Source organism: Mesoplodon bidens (assembly GCF_964165515.1).
Source record: "Mesoplodon bidens genome assembly, chromosome: 16".
Taxonomy (NCBI): Eukaryota; Metazoa; Chordata; class Mammalia; order Artiodactyla; family Ziphiidae; genus Mesoplodon; species Mesoplodon bidens.
The window spans coordinates 24,679,950-24,707,016 of NC_138173.1; the positions used below are offsets into that span (position 1 = coordinate 24,679,950).

The following is a 27,067-nucleotide window of genomic DNA, read 5'->3' on the forward strand; positions in this document are numbered from 1 at the left end:
TCCAAGAGTTATCAGTCTTCGGAATTCAGCAAGTAGAGAAGAGTGTCAGCGTGCATTTTAGTTGTCCGTCTCCTTCCTCCACTCTTTCTTTCTCTAAAGGATTGTAACTTATTTGTCTCACATTTTTCTTTTTTTGAGATAAAGTCTATATACTTTTTAAAGTATATAGACTTAATGCAGTATTATTTCTTGTGTAGCATATATTTCTGTGTCGATCCGTCAGCTGTCTCTGGGTAAAGAACTGTGATGCCAACTGTATCACATGCTCAAGTTCAGTATCATCCACAGCGCCTGGAGGCACTGCTCTCATGTAAAACGAGCCCTGCCTTATTAGAGTCCTGTTAGATGCGATAAGAGGAAATAGATAAATGAGACACAGAGAGGCCCTAATTTATATAAATCACTGTCAGATGCTCTTTAAAAATGACTTAAGCTTTTTTAAAACATCAGGTCCCAAAGTGCCACAGAAATTTCTATAGGGTGATACACTGACTTACACATTTCTCTATTGGTGTGGGATTAATTAAAAATCTAAATCTTTTGTTCAAACTTCCCACCTTCTCTGGCTTATCATACATACACAAGATTTTGGCAACCTAGGAAGAAAATAAAAACAGCTCAAGAGGCCTAATTTACAAAAAGAATTATATTCCAAAAGCTCAACTTCAAGCTTGTCATTAGGAACACTGAATGCACTGTCACATTAGAATGAGTAAATGAAAGTTATTACAGTTTTAAGACAAATAGGTCATAACAATTTTTATCAAGTTAAACAATTTTGTGGAAAGCAAAGAAACCAATGAACATTAAAACCCTATTTTGGGGGCTTCCCTGGTGGCGCAGTGGTTGAGAGTCCGCCTGCCGATGCAGGGGACACGGGTTCATGCCCCCGGTCCAGGAAGATCCCACATGCCGCGGAGCGGCCGGGCCCGTGAGCCATGGCCACTGAGCCTGCGCGTCCGGAGCCTGTGCTCCACAACGGGAGAGGCCACAACAGTGAGAGGCCTGCGTACCGCAAAAAACCCCAAAAAACCCCCCAAAACCCTATTTATTATACTCTGAAGTTTCCTTGATCTTTAATTTTATAGAAACATTTACCAAGTTGCCACCAGCGAAGAAATACTGTTAGGTACCATTTTCAGTTATTACGTCAAATATGCATTTCCATGTTCCAAAACAGCCTGCATGTGTCATTTAAAAATTATAAAATATTGTACACTTTTATATCCTTAGTCACTTCCTCATTGTTAAAGGCAAGTAGCTTCCAAATTTTCATTGTTTAAAAAACATGCCGTTATGAATGGCTGCACAGTGACTTTTGCACATTATTCTCCATGACACAAAGTCATGATCTCATATGCTAGAAACATAGTATCGGAGAAGAGCCATTTACTTATCAAGATTGAGTTTACACTTCTTTCACTCAGCTAACTGGAGCACCTGTGAGTGACAAGGACGACATCAGAAAACTGAATGGAGATGTTGAATAATTAACGAGCATGATGCCTCAAATACGGCGCTGATTATTATTATTATTTTAACGTCAACAACCACGCATGCAGTTTCCTAAGCATCTACCACCTGCCAGGTGCTTTGCAAGCATCATTCCCATCCTTTACCACTTTTACAAAACAGGGATTATTATTCCCAGTTTAAATATGGAGAGTGGTTAATGGACTCATCTAAGGCTACAGAATCCCCATTAGAGCTACACTTCTAACAGAAGTCTTTGTTCCGCCCCAAACTGTCTAGTTCTTAGAAAAAGATCACTGGATGGGACTATCAACCTGCTAAAACCTATTCGCTAAACACTTGAAAGTGATTTTTATTTGAGGCTTTGTAGTGAGACTTTATGTGCCAGCCTCCAGCTTAGGTGGGAGGTCTGCTGAGGGCACCAGTACCACCAGCAGATGGACCAGTGACATACAGTGGCAGCAGCAGCTATCTCCGTTGCAAGGGGTGACATGGCCAACGGGGCACTGGGACAATATTTTAGCTTGACGTCCTTAACCACTTACTTTTTTTCTCTAAGTATTTCAGCTATTTTGAAGTCTTATGTGGATGGCATTTTTTTCCAAATCATAATGTAAAATCATCCTTAATTTGGCAGTAATTGAGCTACATCATTTCTTTACATGTCTGATCAAAATACAGCTTTGAAAGTCTACAGACAATTAAAATTTTAGGAAGCATTTAGAGAAGCTTATTAATGCATTCCATAGTCATTAACCAAAGAAAAATATTAATCTTTAAGATCCCTGTTGAGCATGGGGAACTATTATTCTTGGGATTATTTTGTATAAACAAGCCCAAATCCTTATGCTACACAAAGGCTAATGTCTTTGCTCAGAGGATCTGAATTAATTTATGACCTCTGCTTTTGGCTTAAATGCTATAAACATCTCTGTTGACCTTGAAAACAAAGGCTGCTCCTGCATAATTTTTCAAAGAGAGAAACTTAAAGTACTATGAAAATGTTTACTGGATAAAACAAATGCCAAGATCAAAAATGCTAAGACACTGAGTGGATATTTATTATCCCCACTAATCCTTTTGTATTTCAAAGTTTATTTATTTTTACTCTGTTTTTCATCAGTTATTATAGCATAATTTTAAATTCATAAAAGATGATGCAGAGTTAATAATATCATGAGCTTTACGATAGTATTCAAGTAATACTGAAAAAGATGGAAATCCATTTGTTATCTGAACATGTTCTTTGGCTGAACCAGCAGAAATGATAATCTAATGTTGGAGATTTAGCACCTCGTGCCCTGGCCAATGAGGCCCTGCATACAGAACAGAGATTTAATTTTAAAACATCGGTGATGAATAGTTTTAAAACGACAACTCAATAAATCAAATAGTCATGCTCTTTCAGTGTATTTTAATAAAAAAAGCACAAATTTTATAGTATTCTGACTTCCTAGCATTCCTAAATTCTTACTTGTGAGGCAGTATCTGAAGTTAAGACATGGACCAATGTCTCCATGGCTTATTTGATGAAGACATACTAATAGTTATTTCTCATTGAATATACTTTATGGCAACTTCTAAGGGACTGTTAAAAGGAATTTCTGATCGGATGCAGTTGGGGCTTGAGAATACAAGAAATGATAAAGTACTGGTTACTTAAAAGCCTACCTAGATCACTGTCTTCAAGGCGCTCATGTATTTTTGGATGGTTGATGGACGGGCCTTGGTGATAGATCAGGCATGAGATATATAAAGGAGGGAAGCACCTTGGGCATATGGTGGTGCCATTAACTGGGATAGGAAACTAGAAGGAGGAATTGATGAGGGTGGAAAATAAACACAGAAAGAATTTAGTTTGGTAAATGTCAATTTTAAGGTGGATGTGGGGCATGGAGGTAAGGAAATCTGGTGGGCAGTTACACTTAGGAATTAAGATCTTTCAGAGGGCTTCCCTGGTGGTGCAGTGGTTGGGAGTCTGCCTGCTGATGCAGGGGACGCGGGTTCGTGCCCCGGTCCGGGAGGATCCCAAATGCCGTGGAGTGGCTGGGCCCGTGAGCCATGGCCGCTGAGCCTGTGCGTCCGGAGCACAAAGAAAAGCTCTTTCAGAAAGGCTGAAAGTAGTGAGCAAGATCCGGATACGCAAACATTTTCTGTAATGGGCCAGAGAATAAATATTTTAGGCTTTTCAGGCCTGACGATCTATCCCAGCTACTCACTTCTGCCATTGCAGCAGAAAAGCAGCCACAAGATAGCATAGAATGAGTGTGACTATGTTCCAATAAGACTATTCATAAAAACAGGTGCCAGAATGTATTTGACTGCAGGTCATAGTTTGCCAAGCCCTGAGTTTGACGACAAATAAAGTCCTCGGAATGGATGAGCTCACCCAGGAAGAACATATGTAAGGCAAAGTAGTATGACATGAAATTTGAAAACATGGAACTCTGAAAAAAATAGAAATTCAGAATTTCATGGACTTTATCTGCAAATTAATCTGTAGAGTTAACTCTATTTAATAAGTCAAAGGACACAGCAGTATCAGAATGTTTTTCTTACAGGTTTATTTTTTATTTTTTTAGGTAAATCACAGCAAGTTGATGGCAAAATTAAAGTAAGAATTGAGAATTCCCACTATTCCATTCATAGGCTATAATCCATCTCTTATAAATGAACATTCTTTTAGCATCTCTTGGGAGAGAAACCTATTCTTTCCAGAACAAAATAAATTTCTCTCAAGGATTAGATTTTGAGAGACTCTATAGCATTACAAAAGGCTTTTGCTATACCCTCCTGCTAATTTAATTTTCTGCCTTTTTCCTTGTTGATAGCCAGAACCAATTTGGAATACCTTTTTCATATTATTGAAAATCAGTGGGCAGTAATGTCATTAATGCTTTCAGGCCACTAATGTACAAGAGGTTATTACTTCAAAGTATAAAAGACGGTCAAAAATGAGTTGACCTTCCTAAATTAGGAAATAAGTAGCAAAGGCCTGGAATTCAAAAGCTGTTTTCTGTTTCCCTGAAACTGTCCAATAAACTTATCTTTGATGACCACAGAACCAACATTTCTTTGGTAAACTTGACATGAGGGCCCATAAAATTGTATTCAGGCTCTACAGCAGCTTCTCTGCTCCCTGAAAGAATGGTATGATTCATACCCATTTCAATTTATATCTGTTTTGCATAAATGAAGCAGACTTGTAGAAGAGACTGATTCATTATCATGTAAAATATAGCCATTAGTAGAAAATCTAGTAACCATATTCCCAGACACAACAAGATCAGACTCTCAGGCCTCTGGGCTGAAGCTGGGAAATGAGAGGTGCAGTGTTTCTGAAAAAAGAAAGTCTTCCTTCTGAAAGAGGTATTCACAGTGGTACATTAAAGGAATTTTATAGCTCCTTAAAAAACGGAAGCCACAACAGGCCATTCCTTGAGTCTACCATCAAAGCAGAACATTCTATCCACTTGACCCTTAGTCTTAATACCAGTGTATAGGTAAGTCTTAAAACTTGTATCTGTTTCTCTTTCAGAATCTTTTTTTTTTACATTTACCAATTTATTAAAAGATATGTTAAAGGATATGATAAAGGATACATATTAACAGCCAGATGAAAAGATATGTTAGGTGAGGTCTTTGAGAATCCTGCACCCAGGAGCTTTTCAGCTCAACCTGGAAGCTCCCTGTCCCCTCCACCATTGGGATTTTTTACTTAATTGGAGTATAGTTTATTTACAGTGTTGTGTTAGGTTCATGTGTACAGCGAAGTAGCAAAGTGATTCAGTTATACATATATATATATATTCTTTTTCAGATTCTTTTCTGCTATAGGTTATTATGAGATACTGAATATAGTTCCCTGTGCTATACAGTAAGTCCTTGCTGTTTATCTATTTTATATATAGCTATCTTGTGGCTGGAAAATTTGGGAGGAGCCACTTGCCTCAAATGCCTATCATGGTAACAGTTGATGCGTTATCGTCGTGCCTGCCAATCGGGTGCCACCACCAGGAAGGAACCGCTGGTTAATGACAGAAATGCAGTGTAAAGTGCCATGGATCCCATAGCAAGGGGAGGAGACAGGAGGGCCTGATTCCAGGCAGTGATGATGAAATGGCCTCAGAGATGGGAAGAGGGGAAGATCCACGGAAGAAAGCAGGCGAGTGAGAAGAACCTTTGAGTGCTTTTTCAAGGCTGGGCACTGCCCTAGGCACTGAGGATACAAGGTGAATGAAACAGATGAAGTCTCAGCTGACCTCCCTGTAGGTGAAGACTGATGGAAGACCAATTCACACTAGGGTACCAGACAGGGAAAGTAAATTAAAAAGGTAAAGGAGAAAGGAGTAACAGAGTGCTGTGAGGGATTCCTGAGCCATGGCTGCCTGAGGAGGCCCTTTTTGAGGAGGGAACACTTAAGTTCAGGTGGGAATGACAAGAAGGAACCATTCTCTATCCTTTCAACCTATAAAAACTGTCTTTGATGGGAAAAGGGTGTTAGATGGCCAGTCGGAGAGCCGTGATCCAGTCTCATAATTCAGGGGTTTTCACCACTTTTCTATGTGTGTTTGAGGCACATTTTCAAATATAAGAATACTTATTAGATTATATAAAGGGATAATAAAACAAAGCAATTCGAAATCAGTCAGCAGTAATTCAATTCTGTCGCTCACAACAGTTCAGCTAACAGCGCCTCAGGTGACTATAAAAGCACGCCTCGGCCTTCCCTGGTGGCGCAGTGATTGAGGGTCTGCCTGCTGATGCAGGGGGACATGGGTTCGTGCCCCGGTCTGGGAAAATCCCACATGCCGCAGAGCAGCTGGGCCCGTGAGCCATGGCCGCTGTGCCTGCGCGTCCAGAGCCTGTGCTCCGCAACGGAAGAGGCCACAACAGTGAGAGGCCCGCGTACTGCAAAAACAAAAAACAAAAACAAAAACATAAACAACAAAAACAAAAAACAAACAAAGAAAAGCACACCTCATCCCATGGTCACCAGTTTGCTGTGATTCTGAGTTGTTATTTGCAGTCCACACCACACTCTTATACACCTGGGAGGCAAACTTGTCTCCAGTTAAGTAAACAGAAGATCTTTCTTTAGCAGACACTCGAGAATGCACTCAACTAAAAAGTAAACTTCCCTTGTCCTCTGCAAATGTACCTGTATTGCCTAACAATACCTGTAACTGTATATACACATTTTGTAAACTACATGTATTCAAATGTGGAAAAATAAATTTTAGACACTAATATTGGACAGCACACCTTTGTGCTTTGGGGCATTTGCCGGGCAATGGCAGATGACCATGGTCATGAAATGGCAAACCTTGGTTTGCCACTTCTGAGTTTCTACATTTTCTGGCTGTCCCATAGGAAATAGTACTCATTTTCACAGAATCCTCAACTTGTTGGTTCTTCCCCTACATGATGTTATAGGAAAAGTCTTATTTATTTATTTTTCCCCACCATTTTGTGATTCTTCATAGTTAAAACCATCAGAGACAGCCATCAGAATAGCTTGCCCCAAGCCTGCAGAGATGAGTGAGGTACACCCAGAGAAGGAAGGGCCCCAACACAATCCAGTGACAGCAAAATTAGGAGAAACTATGGTTGATCTCAGAAGTTCACCATTCAAAATTATCAAGTGGTAACTATTTGGATGTAGGGCTGTCTAGTTGTGACACAAGTCACTCCACTGATGACCAGGGTTGATTTGGTGAGCCAAGGGGGGCCTCTAAAGGAACCAAATGCAAGGTCAAGGAACATTCTCCTTTCCTAATCAGCTCCCTAGAGCAGTGCATAATTAAATCATTTAAAAAGATAGAACAAAAAGGTAGTTTTAAAGAATATAAAGCCAAGCATATGGGAGGAATGTTAAGAAGACTTTGAAGGATGCAGCTAAAGCTGTTTAGGAAACATAACAGATAACCTTAATATAATGGTTAGATTCCAAACAGCCAAGTCCCCTTCAGGCAGCTCCTCTGGTGTGCCTCGCACGCCAGGCAACTCAGGTTTCTGCTGAAGCCGAAATCTCAGCCCACAGCTCCAATAAGCCGCACTCAGAAACTTCTCATTTTTGCCAAGTAAGACATCCATTCATGAAAGGAACACAGTGTTCCTGGGGCTTAATGGGAAACCCCTGAAACACTGACATGCCACCAGGTTGCTGCAATGTCTGCAGCTGTGAGGAAAAGGGAGGCAAGTGCGACCAGCAGTGAACAGCTGACTCAGGGAACTGTGCTTATCCTTCCCTTCTAGTTCCTAGAGCCCTCCTCTGACCAGGCTCTCATCGCTGCTGCTCCGAGAGGGGAAACAGCTGCGACCCACAGGGGCAGTATCGTAGTGTCTCCTCCCAAACCTCTGGTGAGGGACTGGGGTCCCCAGGGAGCCACAGGCCTGGCCGGAGCCCCCAGCTGCTCTCTGTAGCAGGTGCTGGAGACCCCAGACGCTAAACTCAAGGTGTGTCCTCGATGGCTCCCAAGTTTCTAAGGAAATTGTGACTCCTGGTAGCTGAGCTAATCATCTGAAATCGTTTCTTTTCACAGAAAATCGTGGATCTTTAAAACTGGAAGAGGGACTTCCCTGGTGGCACAGTGGTTAAGACTTTGTGCTCCCAGTGCAGGGGGCCCGGGTTCGATTCCTGGTCAGGGAACTAGATCCCACATGCATGCCGCAACTAAGAGTTCGTGGGCCACGGCTGAGGAGCCCGAGTGCCGCAACTAAGGAGCCCACCTGCCGCAACTAAGACCTGGTGCAACCAAACAAATAAATAAATATTTAAAAAAAACTGGAGAAAACTTTGTTCTTCATGAAGAAATAATCCTCACTTCATCTGCCCCCTTTTTTGCTCTTTCATTTCCTCCCTCCCTCTTTTTTTTTTATATCAACTAGTTACTCTCAAAAGGAAAAAATAAGAGTCCTGATATACAGAAAACTATGGAAGTCAGATGAATGCCCACCAGTTTCACACACCCTCACTCACCTTTATTTAAATGAAAACATCAAAATGATATAAACAAAAACAGGAGTTTTTGTGAATTCAGGAACTCACCTTGGGTCACACAGAAGCCAGGAGTAAACAATGAAACTAGTGTCTAGATCATCTGATTCCCCAACCAAATTCTACCTTGCTAAGATCATATAGCTAATAGAAAACTGATATTTAAAATTCCAGATGGTGACATTCTAGCCATTAGATGCATTTTTAACCATCAGAAAAATCAGTTATGGTTGGGGAAACTACCTGAGACATATTTTCTTTAAGTTAAAAAATTCTAATAGTAATTGTCATATGTTAAAAACTTTTAAAAGAAAATAGAAAACACACACACATATATGGACAAAAAGTGAATACTTTTAGAATGTATATATTCCTCACCATGAGGCAAAATTACAGTGTTATGATCAACAGGGCCAGCATAGCTTTTGAGAGTAAGTTGACAGATTCGGTGTCAAGAAGGGATCACTGCTGAAGCTTGGTTCTATCCAGTCTGATGCTATACAATTGACCCTTGAACAATGTGGGCCAGGGCTACCAACCCTCCATGCAGTCGAAAATCTGTGTATAATTTATAGTGGGCCCTCGGTAACCACAGTTGCTCTGTACCCACAGTTCTGCTTCCATGGATCCAACCAACCACGGATCATTTAGTACTATACATAGAATTTACTATTGGAAAAAAACCTTGTATAAGTGAAACTGCACAGTTCAAACCTGTGTTATTCAAGGGTCAACTGTACTTCATTTAGGTCCATTTGAAAGGTGGCCTAGGAAACAGAGGAATGAAACTTAACTACAGGCTGAAATTCTCCCTTTACATTTGGAAGCACAGCAAATGCACTTTCTCAAGCTTATGAAGTAACCCTCTAGCATCATTGATTTTTGAGTCTTACAAAAGCTCTTCGTATTATGCCTGCATCACAGATTTACACTGCCATAACTCCTGTCAGACATCATCTTGGCTTTATGAATAAATAAAACTATGCTCTAGGGAAACATTGACTTAAGAGGAAAAATCAATACCCATCTAGCATGTGATAGACCTGAGCTTTAAGGCTACTTATTCCCCCAAGTACAATGTAATACTAAATGTAAAACCATACTTTTTGCTTCCTAAGTAAAAGGTGGGTGAAGGTGTATGAAATTGGCAGGCAAATATTTGCCTTCCACAGCCCTCAGTATATCAGGATTCCCCTTTCCCTTACAAAGTAGTTAGCTGATACTTCCAAAAGAAAAGAGGAAGGGAAAGAGAAAAAAAGAGATGGACCAACCAATGATGGCAAAATCTTGGTAAGCTGTGAATTTACGTAGTGAGTATATGAGAACTCACTGTATTATTCATTCTCTCGTGTATGAAAAATTTTTCATAATAAGAATTTGAAAAGTATGTACGATTGCTTGGAGGAAACTCTAACTTGGAGGCTAATATCAACCAAGAAGCTGACAATGGTTCTTTTGGGGTAATGGCCTCATAGGGAAGGTTTTTTCTTCCTTGGGAATAGGGAAGCTTATTTTCTTCCTTGGGAGTTGTGTATTTTCCAGCGTACTGTAGCGAATATGTATATTGCTTTTATAATTCAGAAAGTACACACAGTAAATGCAAGGCAGGAGAGCAAAAAAGAAAAATAAAGGATTCATTAGGTTGATTGCAAAGTATTTTGTTGACTACTGGCTTAGAGATAGCTAAGATATACACCGTTACACATATTTATAGCAACTCTTTCTTACTGCTCTTGGACATTTTTTCAGGGCACAGGCAGACTGCTATTAAAATTGACTTAAAAAATAAAGCGAACAGCGTACGCGGAAATTAACCTCATCTTTGCGAGCCAAAGTTCATATGAGAGACAAAGTCATCATTTCCTCAGTTCTGCAATCACCTTACAACCTAAGTCTGTTTTCACAGTGGAGACAGCTGTTAAAAGTTCTGACAGGCCTGCGGTAACCCTTGATGTCAAAGCCACTCCAGAGAGCCAAGGCTTTTGCTTTCTTGCTCAGAATTGGCTGGAATTAAAAACGAATCCCATTATGTTTCCGTAGCTCTTCAAAATGCAGTTCATTGCTAATTGTGTTAACTGTGGCCTTGTTGCTTTGGATTAGGGCTCCTGTCCCAGCAGACGGTTATGGATGCTGTTCTCATTGCTTGTCTTTCTGATAAGTGGAAAGAAGAACTCTGGAAATCTGAATCACCCTCCCAAGACACGGGCACATGAGAAGCCTGAAAATGGGTTGGGGTCATTTAAATTTTGAATCCCCAATTCAAACGTCAAACAAGTAACTACTATCATCACCCAAATTGATGAGGATGTTGGCTAAATCTACTTCCTAGGTGGAAATGATACACAGTTATAAGTTCCAAAAATATGTAGCCACCATTTTAGTACTGACAGCAGTAGAAGAGGGAAAGGGGCTGTAAATTGGTTTTGGCAGCTCTTCCTTAATGCATGGATACTAAAAGCAAAATAGAAAAGCAAAACATTATTGTTGAGAAAAATGCTTGTACTTAGGGAATAAGCACACCATGAGATTACTTTTTACAAATACCATCTTTCTTTTTATTACAGTGTCAGAGATCCACTCACTTAAAGAAATTAGAGCATCCACTGTGTGTTACTATGTGCAAGGCATCTATTAGATGTTGTAGATATAAAAATAATAAGATCTGAATCTTACCCTCAAGCTTAGTGTCCATAGGAGGGAGGGTCAGATGTATAAGTGGAAAGTTAAATGTAGCATGATCAGAGATACAACTGAAGAACCGTGGGAGCCCAGTACACATGGGGGAATCAGAGAGGGTTTCTCAGAGGAGATGGAAATTGAGGTGACCTTGAAGGATGTACTGGAATATATCAAGAAAAATTGAGCAAGGGCATTCCCGGAAGTCAGAACAGCAGGTGCAAAGGCATGGGTGCCTGAAAAAACACGACGTGTTAGAACATCCCAAGAAATTCAGTCCTAATGAAGCATAAATGGCGAAGCAGGGGAAGGTAGGCAGTGCGCTGGAGGGGCGCACAGGGCTGATCGTGGAGGTCCACAGCAAAGTGTTTGGGTCTATTCTCAAGGTTACAAGGGCCCATAGAAGTCACTGAGTGGGAAATCACATTATCAACTGGGGAGCAGGGTACCTAGAGTGGAGACAGTCTGTTGGAAGAGAGCTATACTAGTTACCTCCAGCAACAGACTGGCACAGAGCTGATGAGGACCAGAACTAAGGTAGTGACATGGGAGACAGAGGAGAGGAAGATGGGAAAGATATTTACAATTAACATCTGTGACAGCTGGCAATTAATATTTGACCTCACCAAGCGCCAGTCACTGTTTGGGGGAATTTCCTACGTTATCTTAAATCCAGAATCCAGTGTGAACTGAAGGCAAAGGGTGAAGCAATGTCAGGATGGAGATTTCTGGCTTGAGTTACGATGTCAACAGTGGATGTCTTTAATTAAAATATTGATTCCGGGAGAAGGAATCAGTTGTGAGTAGAAGACAAGAGAGTGGGGGTGGGGAAGAAAGTTTCACTGAAAACAGATTAATTTTGAGAGCTGCTTGGGGTATACAGATGAAGATAACTGAATGCTGGGGTCAGGGATTTGGCAGAGAGCAGACTGCAAATCCCAGGTGGCATTTCTTTTTAAAGGCAGAAAAAGATCTTCATAGTAAGATTGAAGCAATCTGCCATATACAAAAACAGCACATAATGCAATGCTTTCTAGAAACTTGAGAAGACTGTGTGATTCCACTACGGAAACATCTGAGCCCTATTCTGAATTACTGGGTTGGCCCAAAAGTTTGTTCGGGTTTTCCCATAATTTTCCGGAAGATGGTATGGGAAACCCGAACAAAATTTTGGGCCAAGCCAATATATAGATTCTTGAGTTAAATCTTAATGCCCCTTAACTAGAAAATGCTCTATATTTCAGGCCCACAAATAAAATGTGTAAGGCGAGCAGCTCTCGTGGAAATGGAAGTCCACTCGAGAAAACAATGCTTAATCCCTGAGATTCGACAAGAATCGAGATTCTTGTCAAATGATGGGAGATCAGAGGAAGGCATTTTTGGAGCGTGGATAATCAAAGCCCTTAATGCACTGGCTCTTAAGTTGAAGTTAACTAACAAAAAGCAGGCTGTTTTCTAGGATCTGCGGTTATATTTAGAGAGACCTCTGAGGGGAACCCAAATGACCCTGAAATAGCTCCTTACCCTCCTAAGAGGAAAGGCTTTCTCTGGCAAGAGAAAGAACTTCTCAAGTTAAAGGAAAGATTTGATTGAAAGACAGTGGCCTATTTTACAAGATGCCTTCTGTGAAGAGATTAGGGACATTCAGGCCAGATGTACTCCTTCCTTTCCGGCCCATAAGAGAAACTGGATAATGATGTATAAGGGATAGGGGTCAGTCAGGTCACAGTACTTGAGGTTGGCAAATCTTTTTTTTTTTTCTTTTTTGCGGTACGCGGGCCTCTCACTGCTGTGGCCTCCCCCGTCGCGGAGCACAGGCTCCAGACGTGCAGGCCCAGCGGCCATGGCTCACGGGCCCAGCCGCTCCGCAGCATGTGGGATCCTCCCAGACTGGGGCACGAACCCGCGTCCCTTGCATCGGCAGGTGGACTCTCAGTCACTGCGCCACCAGGGAAGCCCTTGGCAAGTCTTTTAAATGGGTGGGCACAGAACTTCAAATTGTCCAGGTTTTATTAGAAAAATGGATAACCATGTAGCAAATCAACTGCTAACATCAAATAAAGAATGTCTTTGTGTTAATTTGTCATTTGTTTAGGTTGGCTGATTTTTTTTTCTGGCTTCGGCTCTGTTCAAAGATGACCTAAAGTCATTAAAGAATTTTTATATAACTTCATTATCAGCACTAAACGAGATTACTAATACCACTAATAACAATTACGGTAGAATGCAGCCTCATATATTTTTTGGTGGTGGTGGCGGTGACGGTGAACACTGTTTGGAATTGGAAACCCATCAGGCTATCCAATTAGAGTCTCCATTTCGAAGATGAGGAAAGAGCTTGAGGGAGGGGAGGCATTACAAGGTAGAGCCAGACTCACCGCCCGTCACTGGCCATAGGGAAACACCAGCTTGTAGGAAGCATGGCGGCCAGTGGCATCTCGGTGGCTATGGCAGAAGTCCTATGGTGCTAAATTCAAAACTGGAGTAGCTAATACCCTTGAGATTTTTCAGCTTCAAAGCTGTGTGTCTGCAGTCCCACAGCTCAGAGTCCCCAGATATACCCTGGATGCCTCTAGAAAGTTAAACTGAAAGCAAGCATGGATGGACAATGTAGAATAAACCAGATAACCGAATACCTTGCAATCACTCTCTCCCAGCTCTGAAGTTGCACTCACCGGCTGAAACCAGAGAATGACCTTGTGCTTTCTGGAAAGGAAACACAAGAGGAAACAATTTCACAACTCTGAACTGGATTAAGACTGCAGTAACTGAGGGTAAAATGATGATCTTTTCATTTACTTATAAAAGTTCTGAGCAATAAAGAAACTGAAAAAGAATTATTTAATTAACCTTTAGTATGATAAAAATAATGTGGCAAAACAAAAGTTAAAACTTGCTCTTCCAATATCCACAGACCTATATATTATTGCAAATTTTTTATCAGTAGGAGGGTAAAAATGATGGCATTAATCACATGTGCCCTCAGTGATTAATAATTATGCCCATGCTTTGTTTTTTACTCATTGCTTCATTCCACCTCTTCTCACAGACACTGACGATAACTATGGGTTAGCACCACACACTACAAACATGGACTCTTCCAGTATGCGAGGTACTTACAGATCAAAACAAAACCAAAAACGGTTGCATGCCTTAAGAAGATGACGGCTGGAACAAAATTGCACAGAATTGTTTGATGATTGTTATAATAGATTTTGCCATATTACTTTACGTCTTCATCTTGAAACATGCTGTATTTTTGTTAGCATGGTTTCCTATGGTTAAGATAAAACAATATCACTTATAAAGATCACTTCCTCCAAGAGGATGTGTGATTCAAGTTTGAGGAATGTAACCTCAGATTGAATATTCTGTTTCTGTAGACTCTAAGAAGTCATCTTAAAGTATCCTAAGTGGAAGTAGAAAGCATTGGGAGTGAAAGAATGACCCAACAACGAGATTGAATATTCTCAGAAAAAGTATCCACTGAGGTAGACCAATGCAAATTTTTTTCTTTTTGGTAAGTGTTTAAAAGAGAAAAGAAAGAGCTATTTCTTAGAAAGAAATGAAATGCAAAGCAATCCTAGAAAGACCAAAGGGAAATAGTAAGTTGACAACAAGCAAGGTGGTGGTCCCTCCATGACCTGCCATGTCAGACTCTCCAGAGGCCAGTAAGACAAGAGTTCCCTGGCCCCCAACCCACTTCATGGGGCCCCTGACCACGTGGTCTTCTTAGTGCCTCCTGTCTGGGAGCTGCAAGAGAAACGTGCAGTAGAAGGTGAGGGAGAGTTACACATCAGTTTAGGAGGAAAAGGGTATAGATCACATTTGCCAAGAGTCCTCTTTCAACGAAGAAAGGCAATGGAAATTCTCTCTTTTGCCCTTTTGTGGGAATTCTCCATTCTGAACTACTAAGCATGACAGCTCAGGAGCACTGTGAGTTCTGGAAGGTTTCCATACCAGCCTGAAAACCCATTGTTTATGAAACCGGGACAGTGCATTTCAAGCTCTAAACGACTGCAACTGAAACAAGTGTTTGGGAAAACTACCTGTTCCAAAGTGGAGAAATAACTATTTTGAGATAAATACTTGATGAGAAACCTCTGTGCTATACAAAAGCAAGATGAAGAGGCCCAGTTCAGGAAACCAAGTTACCAATACATATGATACAGAGAGACACAAGTAATAATAAACGTATGTACAGGCTGTGAATAGTGTACAGAAAAGAGCATGAGGGCCCGTACGTACAGCTCTCCACAGCTCTTGGGATAAAACTCAAGCCACTTGGCATGGTTTGACCAGCTCCCACCCTGGTGTCTGCCAGCCTGCCAGAGTTACGTCTCATCATCCTCCCCTCCCATCCGGAGCTGGACTTCTCCATGCCTCTGCCACATTGTTTGTTTTGTTTTTTAAGAGGCTAAACAACTAACGTAGAAGTGAGTATCGAATAAAGCACTTGTTTGTAAGTTGGAAACCATCCATAGTGTGCTTCTACCACAGGTGGGTCCACACATGTCTCCCAGCCTGGATCCCCAGCCTGTCACATCCTTCTCAACCTTCTTTTATTTAGAGTCCAGTGAAGAAACAAACTGTAAACACCAGTGTAAAGTACAGATCGCTGGCATCTGGGGCTGTAGAGCTCCTTGTTTTGAGGAGTTAGCATTCCTCCACTCTGTGACTGTGATAATTAAAAATGTCTCCAGACTTTAACAAATGTCCCATGAAGGGCCAAATCATCCCCCAGTTGAGAATCACTGGTCTTAAATAAATGATGACTTATTAAAACATAATAATATTTATATCCTAACTTCCACATTATACAGAAACAACAGTTTGGGTGGGGACCATCAGAAACAGCACAGATAGGGGAGGAGAGAGGGAGGAAAGCACATGTATTAAGCACCTGCTGTATTCTTGGCTTTGTGTGGGGTTAGTCATCACTTTTTTTTTTAAATTTTTATTTATTTATTTTTGGCTGCGTTGGGTCTTCCTTGCTGCGCGTGGGCTTTCTCTAGTTGCGATGAGCGGGGGCTACTCTTTGTTGCGGTACACAGGCTTCTCATTTCAGTGGCTTCTTGTTGCGGAGCACAGGCTCTAGGTGCCCGCGTTTCAGTAGTTGAGGCTCATGGGCTCTAGAGCGCACGCAGGCTCAGTAGTTGAGGCGCACGGACTTAGTTGCTCTGCGGCATGTGGGATCTTCCCGGACCACGGATCAAATCCATGTCCCCTGCATTAGTAGGCGGATTCTTAACCACTGCACCACTAGCGAAGCCCTAGTCATCTTATTTAATACTCACAGAACACCCTGTGCTTTCTCTTCCTAAATCAGAGCTTGCTTAAAACCCTGTGAGGCAATGATTTATGCTGACGATGTTATTAAAAGCAAAACTTTTCAGAATAAAAATATTTCTAGAACTTTACATAGACATTGAGATGCTTTCCTTTCACTTTCAGTGGACCGATTGCCTAACTTCCCAACCTCAGGAATGAGCAGCACTATTCATTCTTAAGGTGGTATCTCCATTTGTGAGTTCATGGGCTATTTCTTCTACCGACCGAAAGCCATGTGGTTGTCCGTAAGTGTAGACCCAAATGGAGTCACATGCGTGGTCAAAATAGCACCTTTCCTAAACTCCCAGGGAAGTAGGCATTTGGCCTGAGGAACTGTTGTTAAGTGCTAACAGGTTACAGTTCTTTGTCCATGTCCCACATGAAAATAACAAGCACCCAAGAAGCCCAGAGCAGGTGGGTGGGTTAAATCCTGACTTAACTACTGACCTCCCTGAGAGCAATTAAAGAGGGGAGAAAGGGACAGGAATTGCTGGACAGAATTTGGTGTTAGTCATTTTCCCTCCTGATCCCCCAAGGGCCTGACAGGCTCAATGATTTCTATTACATTCAGCACAGCCAGGTCCAAAAGGATCCCAGAACAGGTAGCTGTGTCAATTCAAATGGACCAGCGTGGCTTTATGAATACATATGTTGGTATGTAGTTTTTACTAACTGGCTTTTTCTGATTCTGTTCTAATTTAATCACATCTTCCACTCCAATATCTGTTCAAATATTTTATTTAAGGGGAGTCTTCATGTGCTGGACACTATTCTAGGTGGTGTTTCAATACTGACAGAGACACACGCACAATTCCCAGTCCTCTGGTGCTTTCTGGTGCAGGTGGGAGACAAACCAGCCATCTGGCAAAACAGTTATAATAATCACTGAAGAAAACAACTGAAGCCAGTTTGGGGCTGGGTACTGCCCTGGGGTAGGCTCTACTTTAAGCAGGGAGTTGGGAAAGACCTCAGGGGGTAAAATACGGTTGAGCAGAGACCAGAAGGTGGTGGGGCTGGGTGGGGAGGTGGGGGGGGCCTGGAGGGGAGATGGGAGGGGCCGGGATGGGAGGTGGGAGGGGCAGGTAAGGGTGGGAGGGGCAGGTGAGGTTTGGTGGGGGTACCGTAAGCCGCCAAATGTGGGCACTGGCACCCCTTGGAGAGCGGTGGGAAGGCAAGTCAGAGAGAGGCTGGTCACCCCGGGGCCCCATGTGACCATCTGGGCTCCCTCGAACCTTGATCTTAAGCTGCAGCTGACCGGGGCCCCTCCTCTGGCCTCTCCACGGGGGGCTGCCCACCCAGGGGGCGCCAGAGGAAGAGGGAGGGGCTGGACAGGCGCCTGTCAGCTGTCGGTCGTGAGGGTCCAGTGCTCCCGTGCCCGCTGCAGGGAAGGCCTGGGCCGTGGGCCCACACACAATGTAAATCCAGTAGAAGAAACAGGAGAAAGTTCTTTTCTAAGTCATGATGCAAAGAAGAAACGTGGAAGCAGAGTTATTAGCGGAGATTCAGGGTGGGGAAGGAGGTAGTGGAGGTTTGATAGGAGAGCAGGGAGGAGGAAGAAGTCCTTCAGGAGAGGGAGAGCGTAAATGGACAAGGAAGGAGCAGCCTGAGGGGCCCACGGAGAGGAAAGTGAGACCTACTAGCTCAGCGGTGCATGTTCCTTCAGCCACAGCACAGCTGAAGACATGGGGGTGGGGGTGTAGAGTGATGAATTATGCCCGTGAGTATAACAAGGAAAGAGAGAAAGTAGCAAAGAACCTGAAGGTGTGTGCAAAGGAGTGTTACAAAGAGAGATCATGGGATCTAAGCTGAGTAACTGAGAAAGGAGAAGCGGAGGGAGTGACAGATGGTGGAAATTAGCAGGATCAATGGATTGAAGGTGCTGGTGAAGTGTAAGAATGGCTGGAGTTGGGACTTCCCTGGTGGCGCAGTGGTTAAGAATCCGCCCGCCAATGCAGGGGACACGGGTTCGAGCCCTGGTCCGGGAAGATCCCACATGCGGCGCAGCAGCTAAGCCCGGGCACCACAGCTACTGAGCCCATGTGCCACCACTACTGAAGCCCGCCCGACACAACTACTGAAACCGGCACGCCTAGATCCACTGCTCCACAACAAGAGAAGCCACTGCAATGAGGAGCCCACGCACCGCAGCGAAGAGTAGCCCCCGCTCGCCGCAACTAGAGAAAGCCCGCGCACAGCAACGGAGACCCAACGCAGCCAAAAATAAATAATAAATAAATACATAAAATTAAAAAAAAAAAAAAAAGAATGGCTGGAGTTAAGGTACAGGGGAGGGTGGAATAGAAAGAGGTGGTGACCAAAGAATGTGGTACTTGGAGAGGGAGTGGGTTAAACCCTTTGCTACTCGAAGTGTCGTCCCCGGACCACCAGTATCAGCAACACCTGCAGACTTGCGTGAAACACAGATTCTCAGACCTATTGAATCACAGTCTACATTGTAACAGGTGACCCATGTGCACACTAAATTTGGGGAAGAACTGGCTTCCGTTTGAGCCACACTGGGTCAACCTCCACTTGCCCAGAAGCCACAGGCACTCTATAAAAAGGTGTTATTGAACAGGTTTCTGAGGTTAGGGACTTCCCTGGGGCTCTGCTTCCCGTCCTCCACTTTAAACGGCTCATTTTGGCTTCTTGGGCTTCCATTCAGCTGCCTCCTGCTCTCCCCCTCAGTCCTGCCTTGCAGCCTTACAATATATAGTTGGCAGTCTTTGGATTCCATTTACCGATGGGGCCCCTTCGAGCGCCTCGCCCACATTCCCACCCTGCCTGTAGCCAACGGCCTCCCCCTCACTTCCTGAGACCAAGTTCCAGACACCCTGCCCCCTCTGCTCGCATTTGCCTTTGAGGGGGCAACCAGATTACTCAGTGCCCTCGATCTGACCCGCATAGTTCCCTGTGCCCACAGAGATCTATTACTAGGCACTAATGCAAAATATATAGTATTGCCATCGTAGCTTTTTAAAGGTTTAGCTTCCTGCTCTAGTAATTACTCAGGGTTTTATGTCTTCTTTAACATGAGAAGACTGCCTTCCCTCTTTACAGTTAATTTTACAAAACAAGGGAAACAGCAGCTGTATATGACATTACAGAATGCAAGATGAAGCTGAGCCTAATTAATGTGGGCTTTGTTTTAATAACAGCTTCATTCCTAATAAACAGAGTGTGACATTTTCATTAACCTACATACAAACTCCCACACAAATACTCACTCATGAAATAATATGAAAATACTGAATTTAGAATCTTTTGCTCTTCTCTTTCAAGACCCAAATGATTTTAGATGGTCACTTGTAATAGTTTTATCATGACTACTAAAAATCGCTAGTTAAAAGCCTTACTATTTGCAGGCCCCACGCTGCACATTCCATCCATCCTCATCTCAAGGGATGCTTGTGGGACTTCTGTGGGATCTGTACTATCGTTATGCTCGTTCTACAGGTGGGGAAACGGAGGCTTGGAAAGGTTAAGGGACACAGCCAGTGAGTGGTGGAGCCAAGGTTCAAACTCAAGGGTACCTGACTCCAAAGCAATGCCTCACTCACATCATTTTGGATCACACGTAGCTGTCACCTAAGGGTGTGGCCAGATATAGTTTCTTTGCACCTCTGCATCCCTAAGCATATACATAGTCACTACTAAGTACGATATTAGTCGAATCCAGAAACTATAAACCAATGGTCTCTAATCCCATTATTGCTAAATATTTGACACAGACATCCTTGGTTAGATGTGATCATTTTCCAGCTGTGTGATAATTCTTCCAGCTGTTTCTCAGCTAGAAGAAATCAATGAACAGAGTCAATCTGGCATCACTTTGCTAAACTGTGATGTTATAACAAACCTGCTTATCACCGTGGGGAGCTGAATGCAATCTCCAATGGGTGGGTGGCCCACCGGGAACAGAATCTGTTCTGCTGTCAGGAGAAAATGCTGGCAATGGCCACTTGTCGGATCGCTTCCTCCACCAAGGCAGCTGAGACCTTGGGTGAGTTTAGCAAGTGTACAGAAGAAATGGAATGGAGTCCAAACCTTCCTATGTGAGTTAATTACCATGAGACTTTGGACACACCATCTTCCTTCCCTGTATCACTTAACCTTACCCACGATTCAGGGATAACAATGGCTGGCCCTGCCTCCTCTGGCTTCCCAAGGACGATGCTGTTAAGATGATGTGACGGGCTCAAGACCCTTGGGTAGAAAGAGCTGAGGTTAATGAACCTGTGTCCACACACTCAGCGCTGAGCAACACAAAATCAGGCCAAGACACATGCACGTGGTAATCAGGGTTAGGCATGTGGGGTTCATAAAATATTTCTTTTGACGTTAGTGAAGCCAAAATAAAACAACAACAAAAGAAGCCTCAGAAACGGACCCTCCCCTTCTCCAGTCCCCATCTGTAAAACAGAAACAGAAACTCCTTGTCTTTAAGTAAAAATTACAGGGCAACCTTTTGAGTTTCCCAGATTTTAAAAAGGAACAAAAGCTTTAAGAAAATAAATAGCCTAAGGCCCATGCTACCTAACCGTTTTATGTTAATATGTTGTATATATGGATGAATATTTATCACTCCAGGTTTATTACGGCCTCAATATTTATTACTGTCTCTCTGCATATTTCTCCAGCTGTCTTAGGTTGTCAAGTCTGATAAGGCAGGGGCCAAGTCGAGTTGGTTCTTTTTGTAAAGCATGTGAAACTGTCATGCATCATTAGGCACTTAAAGGGTTTTTGATGAAGCTGATTATGAAGAATGAGAACAGTTAATACCACAGTAGGCATGTTTCCTGAAACCTTCCTGTCTTTCTGAAATGTCAGAAGATCACACGCTCACAGACGTGCAGAGCTCACGGAAGCCTGGGCTGAGAGATCATACAGAGCGAGCTGAGCACCATGTGGTCTGTGGCCAAGCAACAGCCACAGCAGGAGCAGCGCCCGGAAGCTCGTCCGAAAGGCAAACCTGGGGCCCCACCCCAGACCTAGTAAATCAGAAGGTGAAACTTCACAGGATGCCCCGGCAATCTGCATGCACATTCATGTCTGAGAAGCAGAGGCCAGAGAACCATCTAGATAAACGGCTTCCTTTTACAGACGAGGAAAGGCTGAGGGATGTTTCCGCAGTTACAGAGCAAGGGCTCGTACCTTCCGACCTCTCTTGCTCCTTTCAGGACTCTTCCTCTTTACATTACTTTTCTGTGGCTCCACAGCTTGCCGAGAACATTGCTTGTTTTTGTTTGCCACCGAGTCCTTTAATGTTTCAACATTTTGAATACACTCAGAGATGCTGGAAACAGAAATCAAGAAAACCATCTCACAGCCGTGGGCTTACTCGCTGCACGCTGCCCACATCGTGACGGTGTGTGGAACTGGCGACCACGCTTCTTGGTCGAGACCTGGATCCCACATTTGTGGTACCTTTCAGGTCCAGTGATGCAGCCCAGCCCGCCATTCACCTTCGACCTCTGGTCCCTACTTCATTAACGGCTCCTAAGTCCTGGCTGACACATGGCTCCTGGAGTCCAACCAAATGAATATTATTCAAACCTTCAAGGATATGCATTCCAAGAAAAGCAAAACAAAGCCAGAACCATTTGAAAACTTGTAAAAACTGTGATTTGCTCTTGATCTGCTGGTCTGTCACTGCATCTTTTAAACCAGTTCCCTCCACAACTTCCCTAATCCAGCTGTATTTCATCCTTCCTATATCAGATTAGGAGCCACTCATTTCTATGTAGGAGAATTTTACTATGAGTTTTCCCTCTGGAATCCAGCCACAAAAAATAGTTAGTGAGGAATATTCAATAATATTTAAATCCCATCCCTTCTGGGCCACTAATATTTTCCAAAAGGCTAAAAAAGAACTGACGTGCACTTTCATCAGATCTGTACGTGGCATCTGTCTTGACTCACATTTAAATACCAACTGGCACCCTCCCAACATATGGTGACTTTTCTGGAAAAAGATATTAATTTCTCCAGGTATTGAAAAGATTGGCTGTACTTTTTCCCACAAATCTAAGTTCTTTTCTACACATTTAGAAATCAGAAAAGAATACGTTGGATATAAAAGAAAAGCACTTCACTGAAGAAGGCACGTTATAAAAACACGAAAGATTAATTGAATCAGAATTCAAAGTTTCGAGTTAAGGTGTGGAGAGAATGTGAACATTTTGCTGAAAGAGAAACATTTAGATTAGTTGGAGACCAGGACGGACTGGCTTTGTTATGGGTAGCACTTCCTAAATAAACCTTGAGAGGGAGTGCCAATCAAAAAGAGCCAGAAGGACACAGGCCAGTCTTGGAAGCATCCTCCTCTCTCTCAAGGCAACATTCTTCACAAGAGAACATCATTCTGTCATTTGGGGTACAAAGCACCCCAGAAAATACCAGTTACGATGAAGGAAAAAAAAGTACAAAGAGAAGATACTGCTGATGCTCACATCCCAGGAAGTCTATCCTGAACTGGTTGAGGTAACAGGTTTGAGGGAACCTTCACCGCATCTTTGGGGAGGTGTTAAGACAGTATTTTAAGCACTTAGAACAGGGCCTAGCACATATTAAGTGGAATATAAGATCAATCAGCATTGGACTGCTATTCCCAAATTCTCCCCAAAACAGCAACTGAGTGAAACTATGTAACTGCTGCCCTTTAGATGAGGCACGTGCTCCCTGTTTGCCACAGTCCTTACCACTCCCTGTTGTCTCCCAGGTACTGCATCCAAGCACCAGCTGGTTTTGATCATTGCCTGGCACTGTTGTTCTTAAAGCAGATTAAGAGGAAAGGGATGTAGTTTCACCCATCTCTTTACCAAATCGCTGACCTCCTGAGAGGGCTTTGAGATCCTCTGGCTCACTCATTTCTGGTACCCACCTGAGTTTCTTGCCCTGGCTAAAGCTATTACCTGGATAAAGCTGCTACTTCTGCTGGGAACATGCTCCCCCGCCCACCCCCGCCTTCCCATCTGCCCAATTAGAATTCACTTTTTAAGGCTTATGCAGTCTTTCTGACCTAGTCAGTTGGAATCTTCTGCTTAATTGTTGTGTACTAAAATTTAGAACTAGTTCTCTGGACTCCAGAACATTTTAGGCCAATGGTTGAATCTTCTGATCTTCTCCCTAACAGTTTTTGTTTGTTTGTTTGTTTTGTTGTTTGTTTGTTTGCTTGCAGTACACGGGCCTCTCACTGTTGTGGCCTCTCCCGTTGTGGAGCACAGGCTCTGGATGCGCAGGCTCAGCGGCCATGGCTCACAGGCCCAGCCGCTCCGCGGCACGTGGGATCCTCCTGGACCGGGGCACGCACCCGTGTCCCCTGCATCGGCAGGCGGACTCAACCACTGCGCCACCAGGGAAGCCCAAAAGTAATACTTTTAAAGATACTTTAAAAACAAATATCTTGAAACAAAATTGAAGACAATTAATTCCACTGGAATATGAAGGTTTTTCTTCTTTAGTCCTTCGGAAAGTGGAGAAAAGAACTAAGGCCTTTTCCAACAGGGCCGGAGATCTCCCTAACGTTTTATGCCATGAATGAACATAGTTTGGAAATGAGAAGATATCTGGGTTTAGTGCAAAGACTAAGCCTACAAAAACATCTAAGGCTGGAAATAGATTCTCCGAAGAGACGTCTGAAAACACACATTGATAAGTGTCCCAAAAGCATGTGGAGCTTTGACTTGCCATTCTTTATCCTTGCTTATTTTATCTAAGTCACTTCGCAGGCTCCTGACTCATTACATTAAAAGACAGGCTGTTTCAGATGACCTTGTAGGTACAGAATAATCAGAGCAATTGACAAAGAAGGGAAAAAAATTGTACAGTGCAGAGATGTTGCTATTTAGGAAAGGAAACATTGACTGCTTGGTGCAGGAAAGAGCAAGCCTGTCTTCTGGCCCTTAAACCCTCCCTCCTATAACAGAAACACTGGCAGCGGGCGGACAGCATACACCAGGCGCTGTTCTACGCACTTTTCATGTGACGACAACCCTATGAGGGAAATACGACTATTATCCCCATTTTACTGATGCAGAAACTGAAGTATAGAGTACAGGTTAATTATTTGCTCAAGGTCATAGAGTTGGTAGGGGGAGGGGCAGGGAGGCAGACACACAACAACAAATAGTCTGGCTTCTAACCTCTCGAGCTTTATTCGGCACCCTTTCACTCACTTCTCCATCACCTTCCTTCTCTCCTACAAATGCTCGAGTTTCACCCACAGCGGCATTACAAGTTAAAAGTCGCTGACGTCTGGATCTGGTGAAACCCTAGCCGGGTCTCAGCCTTCTCAGACCTTTCCCTTCAAATAAACATATCATGGATTGGCGGCGAGATGGGTGAAAAGAGTCCACAGACTAGATCCCAAGCAGCCTTTCCATTCCTGGAATCCCCCCAGCCCATCCCCATCTTCTGTCAGCACTAGTCACACACCCAGCCTCAAAGGTTATCATCTTCATGGAATTTTCCACCATCCCTCAATCCTAACACGATGTGTACAAACAAGGCAGTCTCTTGTCATTTACAGTTTGGTCAGTAAAACAAAACAAAAAAACACAAACCAGCTTCTAATCGTAATAGAGCAATACCATTATCCTCAGACAATACTGAATTACTTAGGAGTTCGATATGGAATATTATCAGTTCCTTCTGAATGTCTGTTCTGTAACGAAAATGTGTTAAGTACTACTAAGTATGCCAATAGGAATAACATTACTCCTTCCCTCGTGGTTAAATTCCCCTTCTTTACTTCCATTTCCTACGAGGTCAACTATTTCAGATTGAGTATCTGAGGATCAGTGGAGATACTCAGAATTTGGCTCCTTCGGAGAGAGACGGGGCCTTTGAGTTGTAAAATTGAAAACACCTTGAATACTTTGTTAGAAAGCCAGATGCAGAAGAAATATTATCGCTTATTATGCATATTACGTCATGAAATTAAATCAATTTATGAGCACCTCACTGAAACTCCGAGAGAACTACCAGAAAGTCTTTATCAAGGAATGTTAAAGTAACTGTTAGCAATGAAGAAACTGCACAAAACTCATTATTACTAATTTAAGAAATGCCAAAGAAGGCGTTCTATTTCGTGTATGCCTATTTCATTTCAGTGAACAGTTTTCCTAGATGGACTAATGATTTCAGCTCCTCCAATTCTATGGGAGTCTTAAGTTCGACAACTGTAAACTCTCTAATAATGGTGGTTTTTAGAAATATAACTTTAAATAATTCATAATTAGGGAAGACACATCTATACAAATTGCTAAGATAAAAGTCAGAACATTAAAGCCATGAGAAAGAAATGTGACTTGTATGTAAAAAAAATAAAATGAAGCAATAGATTCTTACTGGAGAGATGGAAAGGTTGCATAAACTTCGAAGAATGAGGTCCCTGTGGGCAGGTGAGGAAGGGAAGGAGAACATGGTGCCAGCAGAAGTAACAGCTTTGGCTCTATCGCGAAGGGCGAGTCATAAATGCAAGTGCTGACCAGGGTCCGGCAGGTACCATATATGAGTGTAGTGTTCCAGAGGAACTCAAAGCCTTCTTAAAAGGTCTACGATGCAGTAGAAAGGTGGGTAAAATGTTACTTTTCTTTATTCTAAGGAAAACAACAGTGTCATGCAATGATAAAAAGGCAGAAGATGGTTGGCTGCATTATCTGGCAGACAATAAAGAGTGGTGAGGACTGTGGCAAACATGCCTCATCTAAATGGACAACCACTAAGCATACATATCTAACTCCTTTGGGGCAACTTGGGAATGTGAAATCCAGTGCTGGCAGATTTTTTTCTTAAGAGAAGCTAGAAACCTGGATTTTCACATGGTATCTCATAGTGTTTAAACATATGCTACTAATATAAATTAAAAAATACTACTCTACCTCCCAACATTAAGTGGGCCAACAAATTAGGCTTGAGGATCAGGTCTGAGGGCCACTTGATATATGGCTTCTGCTGAGGAAGGGAGTAAGGTGGAATGTGGGTGGCAAAGGCCTGGAATTTCACTCTCAGATGTACTGCTTTGTGGCATTGGAACAGTGCTTCAACTTCCTGAGGTCAGAAACTTCCTTTGTGCCAGAAAGATGCTTGGAGACTAAATCAGCAGCCTATGTAAACAGGCAGAAGAGTTTAGTCATTAAGAAAGAATGTGGGCTTTGGAACCAGTTCAGATGCAGTAATTTGCCCTCACTCCTCATCAGGGCAAATTATTTCACCTCTCTGTGTCACAGTGTCCTCTTCTTTAAAATGCCACTGACCTCATAGGGTGTTGAAGATTTAACAAGTATTAACTGTTTTTTGACACATGTGATCAATATAACAGGACCCCTTGCCTTCCTTCCTAACCCCCACCAACCAAAGAATAACCTAAGAGGCAATTTCATCCTAACGTCTTTCTGAATTTGGACATGGAAAGCTCTGTACAGTATGACACTGAATCAAGTTTTCAAATTGAAATGACCTACAAGAAATGTTAAAAGTTCTTCACTTTATTTTTTAATGAAATTTTAATTTTTAGATGATTGTAGATTCATATGCAGTTGCTTATAATACAGGGAGATCCCAAGTATCCACTGCTCAGTTCCC

At 42.7% G+C, this 27,067-nt stretch overlaps 1 protein-coding gene across 2 annotated transcripts in view; it reads right to left on the reverse strand.

Annotated features, from left to right (window-relative positions):
- PAG1 (phosphoprotein membrane anchor with glycosphingolipid microdomains 1) overlaps positions 1–27,067 on the reverse strand; it is a 142,462-nt gene that overhangs the window by 85,134 nt on the left and 30,261 nt on the right. The window contains exon 1 of one of the 2 annotated variants that reach the window (XM_081258111.1): positions 13,786–13,849. The exons of the other annotated variant lie outside the window; for it this stretch is intronic. The gene's annotated coding sequence lies outside the window, so the exon portion shown is untranslated. Of the gene's footprint in view, positions 1–13,785; positions 13,850–27,067 lie in introns of those variants that run through there. 2 annotated transcript variants of the gene reach the window in all.